Source organism: Protopterus annectens, chromosome 3.part0 (genome assembly GCF_019279795.1).
Source record: "Protopterus annectens isolate FY-2018-M chromosome 3.part0, PAN1.0, whole genome shotgun sequence".
Lineage (NCBI taxonomy): Eukaryota > Metazoa > Chordata > Ceratodontiformes > Protopteridae > Protopterus > Protopterus annectens.
Genome location: NC_056731.1, coordinates 1,932,127,030 through 1,932,148,810, shown reverse-complemented (window position 1 = coordinate 1,932,148,810; position 21,781 = coordinate 1,932,127,030). Strand labels below are relative to the sequence as shown.

The 21,781-nt window shown below is 45.2% G+C and overlaps 1 protein-coding gene across 1 annotated transcript in view; it reads right to left on the bottom strand.

Moving 5' to 3' along the window:
- Positions 1–21,781, bottom strand: part of PTPN23 (protein tyrosine phosphatase non-receptor type 23) — a 1,983,393-nt gene that overhangs the window by 1,135,676 nt on the left and 825,936 nt on the right. The window lies entirely within an intron of this gene.

Genomic DNA, 21,781 nt, shown 5'->3' with positions numbered 1-21,781 from the left:
AGGAACTCCTCTGAGAAAAGCTGCAGAGGTAGCCGTGGCCCTTGTGGAGTGAGGTCTGATGCCTGTAGGTACAGTTTTGCCATGAAAAGAATAGCAAAAACGTATGCAGTGGGCTATCCATTTTGAGATAGTCTGTTTGGAAATTGGCTTTCCTTGTGCTCCTATAGCATAGGACACAAAGAGCTGATCTGATTTCCTCAAAGGCTTTGTTCTGTCCAAATAGTAACGCAGTTGTCTGTGGATGTCCAAGGAATGTAGTAATCTCTCCCCTTTGTTTTGAGGATTAGGATAAAAGGTAGGTAAGTGTATAGCCAGATTCAAAGCTACCCTGGATACCACTTTTGGCATAAAGGACGGGTTGGTTCGTAAGGAAACTCTGTCCTGATGGAAGATGATGAAAGGCTGCACAGCCATGAGAGCCTGTAGTTCCGATACCCTACGAGCTGAGGTAATAGCCAGAAGGAAAGCTGTTTTCCAGGACAAATATTGCAAATCTGATGAGGCAGCTGGCTCAAAAGGAGGCAAAGTCAGTTTTTCTAGTATGAAATTGAGATCCCAAGCAGGTATTGGTTGTTTCCTTGGGGGTTTTAGATTCTTAGCCCCTCTGAGGAACTGTCTTAAGAGGGAGTGAGGGAATAAGGGTGGATCAGTGTTGTATTCTGCAGAAATGGCTGAGGCATGGATTTTGATGGAGGAGAAAGAAAGTCCACTGCTTAGCAGCTCAGCTAGATACTGTAATATTTGAGGTAAATTCAGTTTTCCAGGATCCTGGCCCTTTTTCTCATTCCAGACACAAAACCGCTTCCATTTTGCGGAGTAAGCTTTTCTGGTAGACGGCCTTCTGGCCTCCCAAATGACATCCTGCACCTCCTTGGAGAGTAGGGTCTGTTGTGATGCTAAGGAATCTTCCACGTGGCTAGATTGAGTGTTTTAGCTGACTGTGAAGAGTTTTGAAGCTGTGCTGAGTCAGAAGAAGAGGCATTAGAGGCAGGGTCCATGGTGGGGAATGCGTCAGGCTCCTCAGGAGTGGGTACTAGTGTTGTCTTGGCCAGTCTGGAGCAATGAGAATCATCTTCGGTCTGTCTGCTCTGGTTTTTAATAGTACTTTGGGCAGCAGAGGAAGAGGTGGGAAGGCATAAACTATCATTGATGTCCAACTGAAAGTGAGAGCATCCACTCTCCAGGCCTTTGGGTGAAAAATCATTGAGCAGAATTTTGTCAATTGGTGATTTTCGTGGGAAGCAAAGAGATCTATGTTTGGCCTTCCCCATGCTTGAATTATCTCTGTAAAAACTTGAGGATGCAACTTCCATTCGTGTGGATCTGTCATATTTCTGCTTAGGTTGTCTGCCAGTGTGTTTTCCTTGCCTGGCAAGTACTGTGCTTGTAGTTCGATTTGTAAGTCCATGACCATGTTCCAAAGTGACATGGCCAGTCTGCATAGGGGGTAAGAATGGGTTCCTCCCTGTTTGTTTATGTACCACATTACTGTGGTGTTGTCCGTCCTTATCAATAGTTGACCTGGTTGCAGGAGGTCTTTGAAAGCTATAATAGCATTTATTACTGCTAGCATTTCCTTTTAATTGATGTGTAGGTGCTTTTCTTTTTGGGACCATTTGCCCTGAATGCACTGATCTGTCATGTGCGTCCCCCAGGCGTAGTCCGAGGCGTCTGTTGTGATGACTTGCATTGCTTGAGGCTTGCTGAATGGGAGACCTGTGTTTGCTTGGCATGCTTGAGCCCACCACAGAAATTCCTTTTGAAGACATGGAATTAGTGGTATTATTGTTTCCAGGCTGTGGCTGTGTTGAGACCATAGGTTTTTCAGGTACCATTGAAGTTTCCTCATATGCAGCTTTGCACATGGGATTAGTAAGATGCAAGATGCCATGAATCCCAGAGCCTGCAGGACTTTCCTTGCAGTCAGCCTGGAGCAATTTGCTAGTGTTCTGAAGTATTGAGTTAGTTGCCCCTGCTTCTCTGGCATGAGGTAGGCCATCTGGGTGTTTGTGTCCAAGTTGGCACCCAGGAAAATTATTTTCCGAGAGGGTATTAACCTTGATTTCTTTTTGTTGACTGTGTATCCTAGAGAATTCAACAACATTATTACATAAGCCAGATGTTCCAGTAAAATGCGCTTGCTGTCCGCTTGGATCAGGCAGTCGTCCAAATAGGGGTATAGTTGTATCCCTTGAAGTCTGCAGTAGGCAATTACTGATGCCAGGCATTTCGTGAATACTCTGGGCGCAGTAGATAAGCCAAAGGGCAACGCAGAGAATTGATAATGGGTTGAACCTGCAAGAAATCTGAGGTACCTTCTGCAATTTTGTCTGATTGGGACATGCAGGTATGCCTCCTTGAGGTCCAATGTTACCAGCCAAGACTCCTTGCCCAGCATGGGAAGAAGCTGCTGTAGAGTGAGCATCTTGAATTTTGGTATGAGTAGAAATGCATTTAGGATGGATAGGTCCAAAATAGGTCTCCAATCTTTTCCCTTCCTTGGTACCAGGAATAGTCTGGAATAAAAACCTTGACCTTGTTCGTGCGTAGGTACCTCTTGAATAGCTTTCATGTCTATGAGATCTGAAATTAGTCTTTGTGCCTCTGCCCTTTGATTGTGTGGCAGGTTTGGCATGCCTCTCATTTTTGGAAGGGTGTGAAAATGGAATCTGTAGCCTCTCTTTATAATGTCCAGGATCCATTTGACTTTTGTGACAATATGCCAATTTTTTGAAAATAATGCCAGTTTTCCGCCTAATGGTGCTGCCATTTGAGTCTTGCTTGGCATGCAAAGGGGAAAGTCATTGGGCTTGCTTTTTGAATGGTTGCGAGTTATCCTCACCACCTCTTTGTGTAGGAGCTTGCCATTGTCTGCCTCTAAACGATCCTTGGGATTGCCCTCTGCCCCTCGGGCGCCTGTATCTACCTCTTTGGGGTCTGTCCGTGGCTGGAAAGGACCAATTTTTGGAAGGCCAATTTCTACTGAAACGTAGGGGTTGTACCTGTAGAAAGTCTTTCACTGTTTGCATTGATTTAGCCTTTTCCTCCATTTTCCTTAATACCTCCTCAGCATTAGCACCAAATAATACATCCTTTTTGTAGAGGGGCATCTAGTAATTTGGCTTTGACATGATCTGGTATGGTTTGTTCCTTGAGCCAGGCATGCCTACGTATGACTGATCCTGTAACAGCAGCTCTACATGAGGCCTCTAGAGCATCAAAACCACATTGTAGGGTATGTTTACCCACTTGTTCTGCACTATGCATCAAATCCTGTAACTCCTTCAAGTCTGGTTGTTCAGGTTGTGACATTTTACTTTTCAATTGTGATAACAAAAACTGTTGGTACTTTAGCATATGGAACTGACAGTTTAATGCCCTCATGGTTAAGGTGGCCGAGGTATATACCTTTTTTCCCCACCTTTCTAAGGATCTGGAATCTCTCTCGGAAGGCAATGGATTTTTAGCAGTGGAGGCCTTAATTCCCTTGGGGCCCTGTGAGATAGTTTCTGGGTCAGCAGCATGGCTTTTGTATAGAAATTGGTGTGAGTCAGGAACCCTGTAGTACCTGTCAGGCTTGACTGGAGCTGGAGGTAGAGAATCCGGGTTAAGGCAGGCCTACTAGTACACATCATCTAGTATGTCCAAGACAGGAGGTATAGCTAGAGGCCTGTGCTGAGGTAGCAAGAGAAATTCCCTAAGCCTTTTCCTGGAATCTGAATAATCTTGGCCTTCCCAGTGGAAGTGTTCCCTTAAGGTATGCAAAGTTTCCCCAAATGAGTAATCCTCTGGAGGGGAGACAAGAGGGGATGGACTCCTCAGCATCAGAGTCTTCAAAAGGGGAGTAAGAATGTTCCTGTTCATCAGAATGCTCTGAAATAATGGAGCCCTGATCAGAGGAGGGGGATTCTTCCTCCACTCTGGGCCTTTTGTCCGGGGGGGGGGTTGTGAACCCCTGATAAGAGTAATCAAATCCTCAGCCATTTTAAGCATCTGTTTTTCAGGCATGGGGCCTGGAGATGGGCCTTGTGTAGCTGGTCTCTTAGAATGCATGGCTGCATTAGACTTAGTGTAAGCCTTGATGGAAAAAGAAGAGGAAGGTCTGAAGACACCTTGAGAGGAGGTAGACCTGTCCACATTTTGAGATTCACCGCCAAGAGTGGCTTCGGTAGCTGTAGTCGTGGTGTGGGCCGAGGAGCCTGCGACCTCGGGCACAGGAGACACCGCCAATGTAGTGTCGTCAGTAGTCAGGGGCTGCGTAGGCACCTCGCTGTGAACCGGACCACGTGTAGTCGGCTTTGGCGTGGTGTCGGTAGAGGCCGCGGACCTCGTGTGTCGGTCCTTGTCTTTGCGTTTTTTAGACAAAACTGGAGTCGGAGTATCCGACAACATAATATAGTTAAATTTTTGGCCAAAATAATGCTGGGCGAACTCCGCCAGACGCTTAATGGTGCGTTTATTGAAAGTAGCACAAAAGCGACAGACCGAGACGTCGTGGTCTGGGCCTAAACAAGGAATACAGAGGGAATGGAAATCCTTATGCGGTATTTGCTTCCCACATGTAATACAAATATTAACTTTGTCTGACATCGGTCTGAGGCAAGAAAAGTTTCCCCAACGGGGTACTTAGCTTTCAAGAAGACTTCAGTTGCAAAATTTTCGTAATTTCAGGAGCTGGCCGACCGGCACTTGCGAACTGCTTCTGCTTCGGGCACCGCGCGGCAAGAAAGACTGAGGAAAATGGCATCGGCTGGTTCTTTTATACCCCTGTCGCACTGACGTCAGGGAAGAAGCGACGACAACCGACGCCAGACCTAGACTTTGGAATTCGGCCGACCGAGGACCCGCCTGATGGCAGGAGAACCCATCTGTTATGACTGCAGCTGTATGCACAATGAACATCTGTAGCTGTGCGCCACTCAGTGGGCACGAAGCCTGAGGTGAGGGTATGATTAAACATGACACTTAGGTGAGGTGCCAGTTCATTTTGTAGTTCATCTAGTACACAGCCCAGGATGTCATCTGGTCCCATGGATGCTGTATTCTTAGCTTTGGAGAGTGTGTTTTTTACCTGTGTGGCCGTTATTACCAGAATTTGGCAATCCTCCAGTATTGAGATGGGCAATTTAGGAGGTGAAGTTGGCACTGAATTGATCTGCCAGGATACTGGCAATATCCTTGGGATCAGTATATTTAATGCCATTCTGTTGTAGCTCAGAGCAGATCTGAGCATTGCCATTTAGATTCTTGACATAGTTATAGAATGCCTTGTGGTTGTCTTTGGAATCTTTGGCAATTTTATTTTCGTAACTAGCTTTGAAGGATTTTAAGAGGGATCTCAGCTTCTTACTGAGGTTGGTAAGGGAGTTTTTTTTTGCATCCTGGGATTTTCCTCTTTTCTGCAACAGTTTTTTCCTTTTGTTGTAAAGTTTGTTTATGGCAGGGGACCACCAGATTGGCTTCCTCTTTTTGGAGGAGAGCATCTTGGTTCTATTTGGGATGGCACGATTCATGCATGAGTGGATGTGCTCATACAGTGCCTTAGTGTAGGACTCCGCAGTCGAACTTTCAATCTGCATGGGTGTCATGAAGTTTGTAACTTCTAACTTGAGTAGCATGAAGTTGGCTTTGGAGAATTTTTTTATGGAGGTTTCCTTACTGGTGGGTGGGAGTGGGATGTGGATGTTAAGGGTGATTAGCTTATGGTCTGACCTGACCAACGAGGGGGTGACCATAGGGGTGGATCATCGATTTCCCATGTTGGTAATGACCAGGTCTAGGATATTGGAGCCCCTGGTACGACTATGGATTAGTTGATCCAGGGCATTGGAATTTATGAATTCCAAGAACCGTTGGGCAAAGGTGTTGGTGCACGAGTAGCTTTCCCAGTTAATGGCAGGGTAGTTGAAATCACCCAGTATTAGGGTGTTTGATTGTATATTAATATTTTCCAGTATGTTTAGAAAGGTGTAGTGAGAATATTTGTACTTGTTGTGGAGGGACTTAAGTGCATGAGTTATGTGGCGGATCCTGGCACCCGACAGGCACCTCACTGTAATTTTCTCCTTGTTCAGCCTGGTGAGTGGGACATCAATGTGCCTGACTATAGAGTCACCTATGACTAAAATCTTGGGTACGTTGTCTTGCCTTAGGAGTTGTTGCTGGGTGGCACACTGGTGTTGTGAGCTATGTGACACTTTGGTTGTGATTGGTGTTTGTTTGCGTTTCAGCTTCGGAGGTCCTTGTTTCTTGGGCAGGTTACAGTTAAGGGCCTTCGCATATGTGGATTTAGTGTTGCTATGTGTGGGTGTTGGTGGTGTACGTTTAGAAGGGCTGTGTGTTGCTTGAGGTGTAGTGTGGGTGTGAACTTTCTCCTCTTGACTGTCTAGCACAATCTTTGGTGGAGAGAGCATTGCTTCCAGTTTGGCTATCTAAGTGCATCTTTCACAGGTTGTAGTGTTGGGTGGTAGGTGGAGAGGGTTGTGTGTGTACATGAGGCAATTGCTGCATTGCCCCAGTATGCCCAGATTCACCAGATGGACAGGAGAAATCAATGGAAGCTGACCCTTGGACATGCCTGGTTTGGTGCTTTTTTTTTTTTTTTTAAAGTACAGGAGCTGTTTTCCCTTACTTTAGCAAGGTACTTTGCAATTATAGGCTGTTTAGTGCCTATGATTAATTTCTCCTTAAGGAGAGTTGAGTGCTTCTATCAGATTAAGGCTTCCTAGTGCTTTCCAGCAGGTATAAGAGCAAGTGCTAGTCACAGGGATGCTTAAAGGTAAGATGAAAAAAAAATGATTTATCCTAAACACTGCAGTGTGCCCTAGAGAAGTTAGATGTGAAAGTAGGTCAAGTACAGTTTTCTACCTACCATAAATGTAGATGTTCGAGTGTTCACCCTGCCGCAGTCATCACACTTGGGTTATCCTGCCATCAGGCGGTCCAGCAGTCGGCCCGAATTCCAAAGTCTTGGTCCGGCGTCGGTTGCTGTCACTTCTTCCCTGACGTCAGTGCACCAGGGGTATATAAGAGGCATCCAACGTCATTTTCTTCAGTTTTTCTTGCCCCAGATGTCAGCTGCCCCCAAAAGGTAGGCAATATATTATATATATATATATATATATATATATATATATATATATATATATATATATATATATATATATATATATATATATATATATATATATATGTATACATATGGCTATATAAAAAATAAAACAAAACCCTTAGGTACAAGCAAATACACCACAGAGGTAGAATAGGATAAAGTGGCAGAGAAGTTCAGCTAGTTCAGAGGGGTTGGAGGGAGGGTAACCTGGACTGCAGCAGGGTGAACATTCGAACATCTACATTTATGGTAGGTACAAAACTGTACTATGTTCATCGTGTTACCCTGCTGCAGTCATCACACTTGGGTTGAATCCCAAAGCTAAGGAGGGGAGGTGGAGTCAAACAGGGTTAGAAGAAGCTAGTAGGCCCTGCAAAACTGCAGTGGCAAAACCAGCTCTAGTCTTAGAGTAAAGAGGTGATAGTGTTTGGTGAAGGTGTGCACTGAACTCCAAGTAGCAGCTTCCAGAATATCCTTGGTTGGCACTCCCCTGAGAAAGGCTGCTGATGTAGCTGTAGCCCTGGTGGAGTGGGACCTAATGTTAGCAGGTACTGGTTTTCCATGATGTGTGTAGCAGAAACATATGCAATGTCCTATCCATTTAGAAATGGTCTGTTTTGAGATTGCTTTTCCTTGTGATCCTGTAGCATAGGCTACAAAGAGCTGGTCAGTTTTTCTGAAAGCCTTAGTTTTTATCCAAATAGTAACGTAATTGCCTGTGAATGTCCAAAGAGTGCAGGAGTCTTTCTCCTTTGTTCTGGGGATTTGGGAAGAAGATGGGCAAGTGAATGGTTTGGTTTGGGGCCACAATGGATACCACCTTTGGTATAAAGGAAGGATTAGTTCGTAGAGAAACTGTCTTGATGAAAAATGAGGAAAGGTTCCACTGCCATTAGTGCCTGTAGCTCAGACTCTTCTAGCTGAGGTTATTGCTAGTAGTAGGGCAGTTTTCCATGAAAGAAATTTTAAATCAGTTGAAAAAGCTGGTTCAAGGGGCGGCAGTGTAAGCTTTTCCAGGACAAAGTTGAGATCCCAAGTAGGTGTTGGAGCTCTCCTTGGCGGTCTTAAGTTCTTAGCCCCTCTGAGGTACTGTCTTAGGAGTGGATGTGAAAATAAAGGGGGATCCGTGCTGTAATGAGCTGAAATTGCTGAGGCGTGTATCTTAATAGATGAAAAGGAAAGTCCTTTGTGTAATATCTCAGTTAAATATTGTAGAATCTGAGGAATGTTCGGCTCCAGGGGATTTAGGCCTTTAGCCTGGTTCCAGGCGCAAAATCTTTTCCATTTGTCTGAATAGGTTTTCCTGGTGATGGGCCTCCTGGCCTCCAGAATGACATCCATAACAGCTTTGGATAAAGGTGTTGGCTTGTTGTTTAGGTAATTTGCCATGCAGCCAGGTTTAAAGTCTTAAGCTGGCTGTGTAGAATCAGATTGTCTCACTGGGTGAGCAGGTGAGGAATTTGTGGCAAAATCTATGGTGGGCCCTGGGCCATGTTCCTTAAAATTGGAAACCAATGTTGGCGTGGCCAGTCTGGTGCAACGAGAATCATTTGTGGCCTCTCTAATCTGACTTTCAGCAGTACCTTTGCTAGAAGAGGCAGTGGAGGGAAGGCATACACCGTTAATGTTTTCCAACTGAATGAGAGGGCGTCCTCTTTCCAAGCTAGTGGATGGAAGGTCCTTGTGCAAAATTTTTGAGGTTGGTGGTTGTGGGGGCTTGCAAACAGATCTATGTCTGGGCGTCCCCATTTTTGAGCTATCATTGCAAATACTTGTGGATCTAGTTTCCATTCGTGTGGATCCATGATGTTTCTGCTTAGGTTGTCTGCCAATGTGTTTTTCTTTCCTGGCAGGAATTGTGCTTGTAATTGAACCTGGTAAGACAGTGCAGTGTTCCACAAGGTCATTGCTTGCCTGCATAATGGGTAGGAATGTGTGCCCCCTTGCTTGCTTATGTACCACATAACTGTGGTGTTGTCTGTCCTTAGTAGTTGTCCTGGGTGTAGAAGGTCCTTGAAAGCTGTTAGGGCATTCTGTACTGCTAGCATTTATTTTTGATTGATATGCAGGTGTCTCTGATCTGTGGTCCATTTGCCCTGAAGGCACTGTTCTGCCATGTGTGCTCCCCAGGCATAGTCCGATGCATCCGGTGTCATAGTTTGCCTGGCTGTGGGTAAGGTGAAAGGCTGGCCCTTGTTGAGGTGACATGCCTGTGCCCACCATAGAAACTCCTGTTGAAGGCAGGGAATGAGTGGAATCATTGTTTCCAAGCTGTGGCTGTGCTGAGACCATACACTTTTCAGGTACCATTGTAATTTCCTCATATGCAGTTTTGCAAATGGTATTAGTATTATGCAAGATGCCATGAATCCCAAGGCCTGCAGAATTTTTCTTGCAGGGAGTTGGGTCTTTGTTGCCATTATTTTGAAATACTGAAACAGCTGTCGTTGTTTGTCTGGTGTGAGATAAGCCATCTGGGCCATTGTATTCAAGCTGGCACCCAGGAATATTATGTTTTGTGAGGGCACTAGTTTTGATTTCTTTTCATTTACTGTGTACCCTAGGCAACTTAGAAGGTGTTTGACAAATGCCAGATGCTGTAAAAGAATGTCCTTGCTTTCTGCTTGAATAAGACAGTCGTCCAGGTATGGGTATATTTGAATTCCTCTTTGTCTGCAGTATGCAATTACTGGTGCCAGGCATTTTGCGAAGACCCTGGGCGCAGTAGATAAGCCAAAGGGCAGTGCAGAGAATTGGTAATGGGTTGAACCTGCAATGAAGCGGAGGTATCTTCTGCAATTTTGTCTGACAGGGACATGCAGGTATGCCTCCTTGAGGTCCAAAGTGACTAGCCAAGCATTCTTGCCCAGCATGGGAAGAAGCTGCTGTAGTGTTAGCATCTTGAATTTTGGCACTTGCAGATAGGTGTTCAGAATTGAAAGATCCAGAATGGGTCTCCATGTTTTGTCCTTTCTTGGAACTAGGAAGAGTCTTGAGTAAAATCCTTGTCCTTGCTCCTGTGTAGGTACCTGTTGAATGGCTCTCATGTTCATGAGGGTCGTAATTTGTTTTTGTGCCTCTGCCCATTGATTTGGTGGCAAGTTTGGCATTCCTTTGATCCTTGGTAAGGTATGAAAGTGGAATCTGTATCCTTGAGAGACAATGTTTAGAACCCATTTGTCTTTTGTGATGATGTGCCAGTTGTCTGCAAAAAATGCTAGTTTTCCTCCTAAGGGTGTTGCCAGGAGAGATTTGCTTGGTAGTTTGAGGATAGAGTCATTGTGTCTGCCTTCTGCTAGCTTGGGGCCGGTCTTCTCCTCCTTTCTGGGTAGCAGAACCCCATTGGCGAGGTTTGTAAGGGCCCTGTGACTGACCTCTGCCCCTTGGGTGTCTGTATTTGCCCCTCTGTGATCTGTCTGAAGCTGGAAAGGACCAATTTTTTGTTGGCCAATTTCTGCTGAAGCGTGGGGGTTGTACCTGCAAGAAATCCTTGACCGTTTGCATAGATTTAGCCTTATCCTCCATTTTCTTAAAAACCTCTTCTGCTTTGACACCAAATAATACATCTTGTTGTAAAGGTGCATCTAATAATTTTGCTTTAACATGGTCAGGGAGGGTTTGCTCTTTTAACCAAGCATGTCTATGAATGACTGAGCCAGTAACAGCTGCTCTACAGGATGCTTCCAATGAATCAAATCCGCATTGTAAAGTATGCTTGCCCACCTGTTCAGCTGCATGCAACAGAGCCTGCATTTCCTTGAATTCAGGCTGTTCTGAATGAGTGCTCATTTTTTGTTTTAACTGAAACATCAGGAATTGTTGATATTTCAACATGTGAAGCTGGCAATTTGATGCTCTCATAGCCAGGGTTGCAGAGGTGTATATTTTCTTTCCCCATCTATCTAGGGCTCTGGAATCTCTTTCAGAGGGCACAGGATTTTTAGCCATGGAAGCTTTTGCTCCCTTAGGACCCTGGGATATGGTTTCTGGGTCAGCTATAGGGCTTTTATAAAGGAATTTGCGTGAGTCAGGTACTCTGTAGTATCTGTCTGGTTTGGCTGGTGCAGGAGGTAGAGTCTGGATTTAAACTAGACTCCAAGTAGACATCATCCACAATATCTAAAACAGGAGGGATAAGAAGAGGTCTGTGCTGGGGTAATAAAAGGAACTCTCTGAGCCTTTTCTTAGAATCTGAGTAATCCTGGCCTTGCCAGTGGAAATGTTCCCTCATGGTATGTAATGTTTCCCCAAAGGAGTAGTCTTCAGGGGGAGATGCTGAGGGAATAGAGTCTTCAGCATCAGAATCCTCATAAGGTGGAACAGTGTAATCCTGTTCCTCAGAAGAATCTGAGGAGAGAGAAACCTGGTCAGAGGATGCATAATCCTCCTCTTGTCTTGGTCTTTTATCAGGAGGGGGATGGGAACCCCTGATAAGGGTAATTAAATCTTCAGCCATCTTAAGCATCTGTTTCTTAGGCATAGGGCCTTGACCTGTAGACTGATGAACAGTTTTCTTAGGCTTTAAAGGAGTTTTAAGCTTAGCATAAGATTTAATGGTGAGTGTAGTCGGTCTGAAGACACCTTCTGCAACCGAAGGTGTTTCCTCTGCACCGGTGTCTAATTCTGCTCCGGTGTCGGTAGATGGCTGCGTCGGCCTAGTAGACTCCACTTGGGAGTCGGCAGCTGTCTGGGGTTCCAGCTCTGCGGTCGTCAGGGGCTGCGTAGGCGCCTCACTGAAAACCGGAGAACCGGCGACAGGCCCAGCTGAGGCCTCGGGGTCTGGCTTATTCCTAGGCTGCCTGTCCTTATCCTTGCATTTTTTATGAATTGCAGTTGTCAGCTGCTCTGACGGCATGATATAATTAAATTTCCTACCAAAATAATGCCGCGCGAAGTCAAAATGGCGTTTGATAGTGCGTTTATTAAACCTAGGGCAAAACCGACAACCTGTGACGTCGTGGTCTGGGCCTAGGCAAGGAATACAATAGGAATGGAAGTCCTTATGAGGTATTTGCTTCCCACAAGAAATGCAATTGTTAACTTTTTCTGACATTGGACTGAGGCAAGAAAATGTTCCCCAATAGGGTACTTAGCTTTATTGAAGACTTCGGACTGAAATTCAAATTGAAAATCTCAGGTGTCGGCCGACCGGCACTTGCGAACTGCTTCTGCTTCGGGCACCGTGCAGCAAGAAAGACTGAAGAAAATGGCATTGGATGCCTCTTGTATACCCCTGGTGCACTGACGTCAGGGGAAGAAGCGACAGCAACCGATGCCGGACCAAGACTTTGGAATTCGGGCTGACTGCGGGACCGCCTGATGGCAGGATAGCCCAAGTGTGATGACTGCAGCAGGGTAACACGATGAACATCTTAAGTTTTACCTGTCTAAAAGTTAAGTTTTAGTGGAGAGTCACTATTTTTAAAACAGCAAGATAGAGTGAAAGGGGGTGACCACTTTTGTATTCCGGTACTATGGAATACAATAGAATGGCCAATAAATTTAAATAGTTGAATGGGAGTGATTTCACAAAATGATCATTTTTGTGCTTACTCTCACAAGCCAGTCAAAGCAGAGAGGAAATGAGATAGAAGGTCAAATTAACATAAGAGGCAGGCAGCTAGAAAGACCATGGTATTTAAAAACACAACAGTAACAGGGTGGGGGATTTCTGCCCGACTCACAAGAAACAGAGCTGTGGTGTCTTTTGAAGTTTTAATATGCAGTTAAAAGCAGAACAGAAGCAAAACACAAGGTAAAGAAAACAAATCACAGCACTCAAAATATAAAAAGGCAATAAACCAATACAAAATACAACAAATAAAAAGTAAACCAACCTTTCCCTCACAGCAAAATGTAGCAGAGTCTGGGTGAGCCTTTCCAATAAAGCCTTGGTTTGTCCTGTTTGGCTTTTAGTAGAACTTTGGAGAGCAGAGGCAGAGGGGGAAAAGCATATACTGGTAGATTTTTCTAGCTGAAGGATAGAGCATCCACTTTCCAGGCTTGTTTCTGTGGAGTCCTTGTGCAAAACTTGTCCAACTGGTAGTTCTGGGGGGAGGCAAATAGATCTATGTCAGGGCTCCCTCATTTGCTTGTCAACATGTTGAAAATCCGTGGTTCCAGTTTCCACTCGTGTGGGTCCATGTGGTTTCTGCTTAGTCTGTCTGCCAGTGTAATTTTCCTGGCAGGAATTGAGCTTGTAGATGCACTTGGTAGCTCAGGGCTGTGTTCCACAATGCCATGGCTAGTCTGCAGAGGGGGTAGGAATATGTACCCCCCTGCTTGTTTATGTACCACATAACCGTGGTGTTGTCCGTCTTTACCATTAGTTGTCCTGGAAGAATGTAGTCCTTGAAGGCTGTCAGAGCATTCTGTATAGCTAGCATTTCTTTTTGCTTGATATGAAGCTGCATTTGGTTTGGGCTCCATTTGCCCTGAATGCACTTCCCTGCTAGATGAGCCCCCCCATGCATAGTCTGATGTGTCTGTAGTTAGGGTTTGGGTGGCAGGGGGTGGTGTGAATGACAGTCCCTTGTTTTGGTGGCAGGCCTCTGTCCACCATAGAAACTCTAGGTGCAGGCAAGGTATGACAGGAATCATTGTTTCCTAGCTGTGACAATGTTGACTTCATTAACTTTTTAAGTACCACTGAAGTTTCCTCATGTGCAGTTTTGCATATGGAATTAGAAGAATGCCGGAGGCCATGAACCCCAAGGCTTGTAGTATTTGTCTTGCAGATAGCAGGGTTTTTGTGGCCACCTGCTTGAAGTAAGTCACCAAATTAATTTGCTTTTCTGGCGTAAGGACAGCCATCTGGGCAGATTTATTCAAGCTTGCACCCAGGAATGTAATTTTTTGAGAGGGTACCAGTTGTGATTTTTTTTTCGTTTATGGTGTACCCTAGACAAATTAGAACCCCTTTTACAAATGCCAGATATTTTAGGAGTGGCCTGGTTTTCTGCCTGAATTAGACAATCGTCCAGGTATGGATATATTTGAATATTTCTTTGCCTGCAAAATGCAATTACTGGAGCCAGGCACTTTGTGAACACCCTGGGCGCAGTAGACAAGCCAAAGGGCAGTGCAGAGAACTGATAATGCAAGTAGCCTGCTTTGAAGCAAAGGTATCTTCTGCAAGATTCCCTGATTGGGATATGCAGGTAAGCCTCTTTTAAATCTAGAGTTGCCAACCAGGCATCCTTGCCTAGCATAGGAAGTAACTGGTGAAGAGTCAGCATCTTGAATTTTGGAATGTCCAGAAAGGTGTTTAGAGTAGACAGGTCCAGAATTGGACACCATGATTCGTCTTTTCTGGGTACCAGGAAAAGTCTGGAATAGAAACCTTGTCCCTTTCCTCTTCTGGTACTAGTTGAATAGCCCCCATGTTTAGGGGGGAAAGTACTTGTTTCTGAGCCTCTGCCACTGATTTGGGGGCAGATCTGGCCACCCGTTTGGAGCTGGCAATGTGTGGAAATGAAATCTGTATTCCTGGGACACTATATTTAAAACCCATTTGTCCTTGGTTATAAGTTGCCAGTTTTTTGCATGAAGAGCCAGTTTTCCCCCCAAAGGGGCAGCGGAGAGGTAAGTGCTTGGTAATTTTAAAGGAAAGTCACTGAGACTGTTTACCATAGGGTGGTGCCTTGTTATTTCCAGATTTGGAAGTGGAAGCACCCCATTGCTTAGTTCTGAGAGTCCCTTGGGACTGAAACCTGGTGCTTTCTGAGTGTCTGGGTTTGGCTTGAGTGGCTCTGGAAGGAGCTGGAAAGGACCAGTTCTTAGTAGGCCAGTGCCTACTAAATCTTGGAGGTTGTACTTGTAAGAAATCTTTCACAGTTTGCATAGATTTAGCTTTAACTTCCATCTTTTTTAGAACTTCTTCAGCCTTAGTGCCAAACAGACGGTCCTGATTTAAATGAGCATCCAACAGTTTTGCTTTAACATGATCAGGCAGAGATTGTTCCTTAAGCCAAGCATGCCTTCTAAGCACAGACCCAGTAACAGCAGCCTTGCAAGAGGCCTCTAAAGAATCAAATCCACATTGCAAAGTATGTTTTCCAACTTGTTCAGCTGAATGCAATAAATCCTGTAAATCTTTATTTTCCACACAGTCAGAAATCATCATCATTTTCTGTTTAAGCAGTCCCATGATATGCTGTTGATATTTTAGCATATGGAATTGACAGTTTAAAGCCCTGATTACCAATGTTGCAGAAGTATAAAAGTACAGTTTTGTACCTACCATAAATGTAGATGTTCGAGTGCTAATACAGCTGCAGTAATCACAGATGGGTTCTCTGCCGTCAGGCGGGTCCTCAGTCAGCCGAATTCCAAAGTCTAGGTCTGGCGTCGGTTGGTGTCGCTTTCTCTCTTGACGTCAGTGAGGCCAGAGTATATAAGACACAGCCGACACCATGTTCTTCAGTCTTTCTTGCCCCAGATGTCAGGTGCCCCCAGAAGGAAGGCAATACATAAATTATATATATATATATATATATATATATATATATATATATATATATATACAAATAATGCAATATAATCCAAAATCAGTAGTTGCAAGCAAATAAACCATAGAAGGATAACCCAGTCAGGTTGCATGAAGAGGGGGTTAGGCCCTATGCCTTTACCAAGTGGGGAAGGCGGGAGGGTAACTTGTACTGCAGCTGTATTAGCACTCGAACATCTACATTTATGGTAGGTACAAAACTGTATTATGTTCATCGTGCATACAGCTGCAGTAATCACAGATGGGTAGAGTCCCAAAGCTAAACACAGGGTGGTAGGTACTAGTTGGAACTGGGATGAGCCAGAATGCCCTGCAACACAGCAGTGGCAAAGCCTGCTCTAGTTTTGGAATATAAAGGCAGGTGGTAGTGTTTTGTGAAGGTATGTACAGAACTCCAAGTGGCAGCCTCCAAAATGTCTTTGGTAGGAACTCCTCTGAGGAAGGCTGTAGAGGTAGCTGTGGCCCTGGTGGAGTGGGATCTGATGCCTGTGGGAACAGATTTCCCATGATATGAATAACAGAACCGTATGCAGTGGCCTATCCACTTAGAAATTGTCTGCTTGGTCACTGGCTTCCCTTGAGCCCCTACAGCATAGGACACAAAAAGTTGTTCTGATTTCCTGAAGGACTTTGTTCTGTCCAAATAATAGCGTAGCTGTCTATGGATGTCTAAAGAATGTAGCAACCTTTCCCCTTGGTTTTGAGGATTGGGGTAAAAGGTGGGTAAGTGTATGGCTTGGTTTAAAGCTACCCTGGATACCACTTTAGGCATAAATGACGGGTTGGTACGAAGGGAAACCCTGTCCTGATGGAAGATGAGGAAGGGCTGCACCGCCATGAGGGCCTGTAGTTCCGAAACCCTACGAGCTGAAGTGATGGCCAGAAGGAAGGCTGTCTTCCAGGAGACATATTGCAAATCTATTGAAGCAGCTGGTTCAAAAGGAGGCAATGTTAATTTTTCTAGAATGTAATTAAGATCCCAGGCTGGTATTGGTTGTTTCCTTGGAGGTCTTATATTCTTAGCCCCTCTGAGGAACTGTCGTAAGAGTGGGTGAGAAAATAAAGGTGGATCCGAGTTGAATTCTGCAGAAATGGCTGAGGCATGGATTTTTATAGAAGAAAATGAAAGTCCACTGTTCAGTAGCTCTGCTAGATACTGTAATATCTGAGGCAAATTCAGCTTTTTAGGGTCCTGGCCTTTTTTCTCATTCCAAGAGCAGAACCGTTTCCATTTTGCGGTGTAGGCCTTTCTAGTAGATGGTCTTCTGGCCTCCAAAATGACATCCTGCACCTCCTTGGAAAGTAGGATCTGTTGTGGTGTTAAGGAATTTTCCATGCAGCAAGATTGAGTGTTTTCAGCTGACCGTGAAGCGTTTTGTAGCTGTGCTGGGTCAGTAGAAGAGGCATTAGAGGTAGGGACCAGGGAGGAGTATGTGTTAGACTCCTCAGGAGCGGATACCAGTGTTGCCTTGGCCAATCTGGAGCAATCAGTATCATCTTCGGTCTGTCTGCTCTTGCTTTCAAGAGCACCTTGGGCAGAAGAGGCAGAGGTGGGAAAGCGTAAACTGTCCATGCTGTCCAACTGAATGAAAGGGCGTCCACTCTCCAGGCCTTTGGGTGAAAGGTCCTTGAACAAAACTTTTCCAATTGATGATTCCTGTGGGAGGCAAAAAGAACTATGTCTGGCCTCCCCCACTCTTGTATTATCTCTGTAAACACCTGAGGATGCAACTTCCATTCGTGTGGATCTGTCATATTTCTGCTTAGATTGTCTGCCAGCGTGTTTTCCAATCCTGGCAAGTACTGTGCTTGAAGTTCGATTTGCCATTCCAGAGCCAAGTTCCAAAGAGTCATGGCTAGTCTGCACAAGGGGTATGAATGTGTTTCGCCTTGTTTGTTTATGTACCACATTACTGTGGTGTTGTCTGTTCTTATCAGTAATTGTCCTGGATGCAGGAGGTCCTTGAAAGCTATAATTGCATTTATTACTGCTAGCATTTCTTTTTGATTGATGTGAAGGTGCTTTTCCTTTTGGGACCATTTGCCCTGAATGCACCTGTCTGTCATGTGCGCCCCCCAGGCGTAGTCTGAGGCGTCTGTTGTGATGACTTGGTTTGCTTGAGGCTTGCAGAAAGGGAGGCCTGTGTTTGCTTGACATGCTTGGGCCCACCATAGAAATTCCTTTTGCAAACATGGAATTATTGGTATTATTGTTTCCAAACTGTGACTGTGTTGAGACCATAGGTTTTTTAGGTACCATTGAAGTTTCCTCATATGCAGCTTTGCACATGGGATTAAAAGAATGCAAGATGCCATGAATCCCAGAGCCTGCAGGATTTTCCTTGCAGTAAGCCTGGTACATTTTGCTAGTATTTTGAAGTACTGAGTTAGCTGCCCCTGTTTTTCTGGCGTTAGATAGGCCATCTGGGTGTTTGTGTCCAAGTTGGCACCCAGGAAAGTTATTTTCTGAGATGGTGTTAGCCTGGATTTCTTTTTGTTGATTGTATATCCCAGAGAATGCATTAACCGTGTTACATAAGCCAGATGTTCCAGAAGTATGTGTTTGCTGTCCGCTTGGATCAGGCAGTCGTCCAAATAAGGGTAAATTTGTATCCCTTGAAGTCTGCAGTAGGCAATCACTGATGCCAGGCACTTTGTGAATACTCTGGGCGCAGTAGATAAGCCAAAGGGCAATGCAGATAATTGATAGTGGATTGAACCTGCAAGAAATCTGAGGTATCTTCTGCAACTTTGTCTGATTGGGACATGCAGGTATGCCTCCTTGAGGTCCAATGTTACCAGCCAAAACTCCTTGCCCAGCATGGGAAGAAGCTGCTGTAATGTGAGCATCTTGAATTTTGGTACGAGTAAATATGTGTTTAGGGTGGATAAGTCCAAAATGGGTCTCCAGTCGGTTCCTTTCCTTGGTACCAGAAAAAGTCTTGAATAAAAACCTTGACCTTGTTTGTGAGTAAGTTCCTCTTGTATGGCTCTCATGCTTATGAGCTTTAAAATTTGTAGTTGTGCCTCTGCCCTTTGATTGTGTGGCAGGTTTGGCATGCCTCTCATTTTTGGAAGAGTGTGGAATAGAAATTTGTAGCCTCTGTTTATGACGTCCAGGATCCATTTGTCTGTTGTGACAATATGCCAATTTCTTGCAAATAATGCTAGCTTTCCTCCCAAAGGTGCTGCCAGCTGAGACCTGCTTGGCATGGAGATGAGGGAGTCATTGGGTTTGTTTTCTGTATTGTTGTGCACTGTCTTCGCCACCTCTTGGTGCTGGACCTTGCCATTGTCGGCCTCTATATGATCCTTGTGATTGCCCTCTGCCCCTTGTGCGTCTGTATCTACCTCTTTGGGGCTTGTCAGTGGCTGGAAAGGACCAGTTTTTAGAAGGCCAATTTCTGCTAAAACGTGGTGGTTGGACCTGTAAAAAGCTTTGACAGTTTGCATAGATTTGGCTTTTTCTTCCATTTTCCGTAATATCTCCTCAGCATTAGTACCAAACAGCACATCCTTTTGTAAAGGAGCATCTAGAAGTTTAGCTTTCACATGATCAGGCAAGCTTTGTTCCCTAAGCCAGGCATGTCTATGAATGACTGATCCTGTAGCAGCCGCTCTACTTGAGGCCTCTAGGGCATCATAGCCACATTGTAAGGTGTGTTTACCCACTTGCTCTGCACTATGCATCATATCCTGTAACTCCTTTAAATCTGGTTGTTCAGGTTGAGACATTTTATTCCTTAATTGTGATAACAGGAACTGTTGATATTTAAGCATATGAAACTGACAATTTAAGGCCCTCATGGCAAGGGTGGCCGAGGTATATACCTTTTTTCCCCACCTTTCTAAAGATCTTGACTCTCTTTCGGCAGGAAGTGGATTCTTGGCAGTAGAGGCCTTCAATCCCTTGGGGCCTTGAGAAATTGGTCTCAGGGTCAGCATTATGGCTTTTGTAGAGGAATTGGTGAGAGATAGGAACTCTGTAGTACCTATCAGGTTTGACTGGTGCAGGAGGCAGGGAATCCGGGTTAAGGCAAGCCTCCGAATAAACATCATCAAGTATGTCCAAAACAGGAGGTATCGCCAGAGGCCTGTGTTGAGGTAACAAAAGAAATTCCCCAAGTCTTTTCTTGGAATCAGAAAAGTCTTGGCCTTCCCAATGGAAGTGTTCCCTTAAAGTGTGCAAGGTTTCCCCAAAGGAAAAATCCTCAGGAGGAGATACAGAAGGAATGGACTTGCTCTGCATCTGAATCTTCAAAAGGGGAGCAAGAGTGTTCCTCTACATCAGAATGTTCTGATAAAATGGAGCCCTGATCAGAAGAGGGAGAATCTTCCTCCACTCTGGGTCTCTTGTCTGGAGGGGGTTGAGAACCCCTGATAAGAGTAATCAAATCCTCAGCCATTTTCAGCATCTGTTTTTTAGGCATGGGGCCTGGAGAAGGGCCTTGTGTAACAGGCCTCTTGGGATGCCTGGCTGCTTTGGATTTAGTAAAGGCCTTAATAGAAAAAGAAGATGAGGGTCTAAAGACACCATGGGTGGAAGTGGACCTGTCCACATTAGGAGGCTCAACATTAGCAATGGCTTTGGTTGTAGTCTGTGAAAGGGCCGAGGTACCTGCGGTCTCGGGTACAGAGGACACCGCCAAAGAAGTGTCGTCAGTAGTCAGGGACTGCAAAGGCGTCTCGCTGAGAACCGGACCACGTGTAGCCTGTTTTGGCGTGGTGTCGGTGGGGACCGCGGACCTCACGTGTCGGTCCTTGCCCTTGCGTTTTTTGGACAAAACGGTAGTCGGAGTCTCCAACGACATTTTATAATCAAAGGCTTTTCCAAAAAAGTGTTGGGCGAACTCCGCCCGACGCTTAATAGTGCGTTTATTGAAGGTAGCGCAAAAGTGACAGCCCGAGACGTCGTGGTCTGGGCCTAAACAAGGTATGCAGAGGGAATGGAAATCCTTATGCGGTATTTGCTTCCCACAAGCAATACAATTATTAACTTTTTCTGACATCGGTCTGAGGCAAGAAAAGTTTCCCCAACGGGGTACTTAGCTTTAATGAAGACTTCGGTTTCCAATTTTTTCATAATTCAGGAGCTGGCCGACCGGCACTTGTGAACTGCTTCTGCTTCGGGCACCGCGCGGCAAAAAAGACTGAAGAACATGGCGTCGGCTGTGTCTTATATACTCTGGCCTCACTGACGTCAAGAGAGAAAGCGACACCAACCGACGCTGGACCTAGACTTTGGAATTCGGCCGACCGAGGACCCGCCTGACGGCAGAGAACCCATCTGTGATTACTGCAGCTGTATGCACGATGAACATCCTTTTTACCCCATCTGTCCAGCGCCCTGGAGTCTCTATCAGAAGGGGTAGGATTTTTAGCAGTAGAAGCCTTAATGCCCTTGGGCCCCTGAGAAATTGTTTCTGGATCCGCAACAGGATTTTTGAAAATAAATTTGTGGGACTCAGGAACCCTGTAGTATCAGTCTGGTTTACTAGGGGCCGGAGGCAGGGAATCAGGGGCCATACTGGAGTCCGAAAACACATCATCCACAATGTCTAGAACAGGAGGTATAGCCAAAGGCCTATGCTGAGGAAGAGGAAGGAAATCCCTAAGTCTCTTTTTGGATTCGGAAAATTCCTGACTTTCCCAGTGGAAATGCTCCCTTAAGGTATGCAAAGTTTCCCCAAAAGAAAAATCCTCAGGGGGAGAAGCAGAGGGAATAGAATCCTCTGCATCAGAATCCTCATAAGTAGGTATGGACAAATCCAGGTCATTAGAAGAGTCAGGGGAAACAGAGTCCTGTTCAGAAGAGTCATAATCAAGTTTAGCCCTAGGCCTCTTAGAAGAGGGGGGGGGGTTGACTACCCCTGATCAGTGTAATTAAATCTTCAGCCATTTTGATAATTTGTTTTTTAGGCATTGGGGCCTGTACATGTGGCCTGGGCGTAATTTTTTTACACACAGATCGAGATTTAGGCCTTAGTATTGAAGGTGGAGTTGGTTTAATATGCAAGTTTGCAGGCCTGAATACACCCTCAGAAGCCAGTGCCTGGACAGCGGCTCTGGACCCATCCAAGGTAGAGACATCCGTGGGTTCCATAGGTGAAGCATCTCGCAGCATGCCGGACTCCGAATGGGTCTCAGTAAAGGCCTGCAAA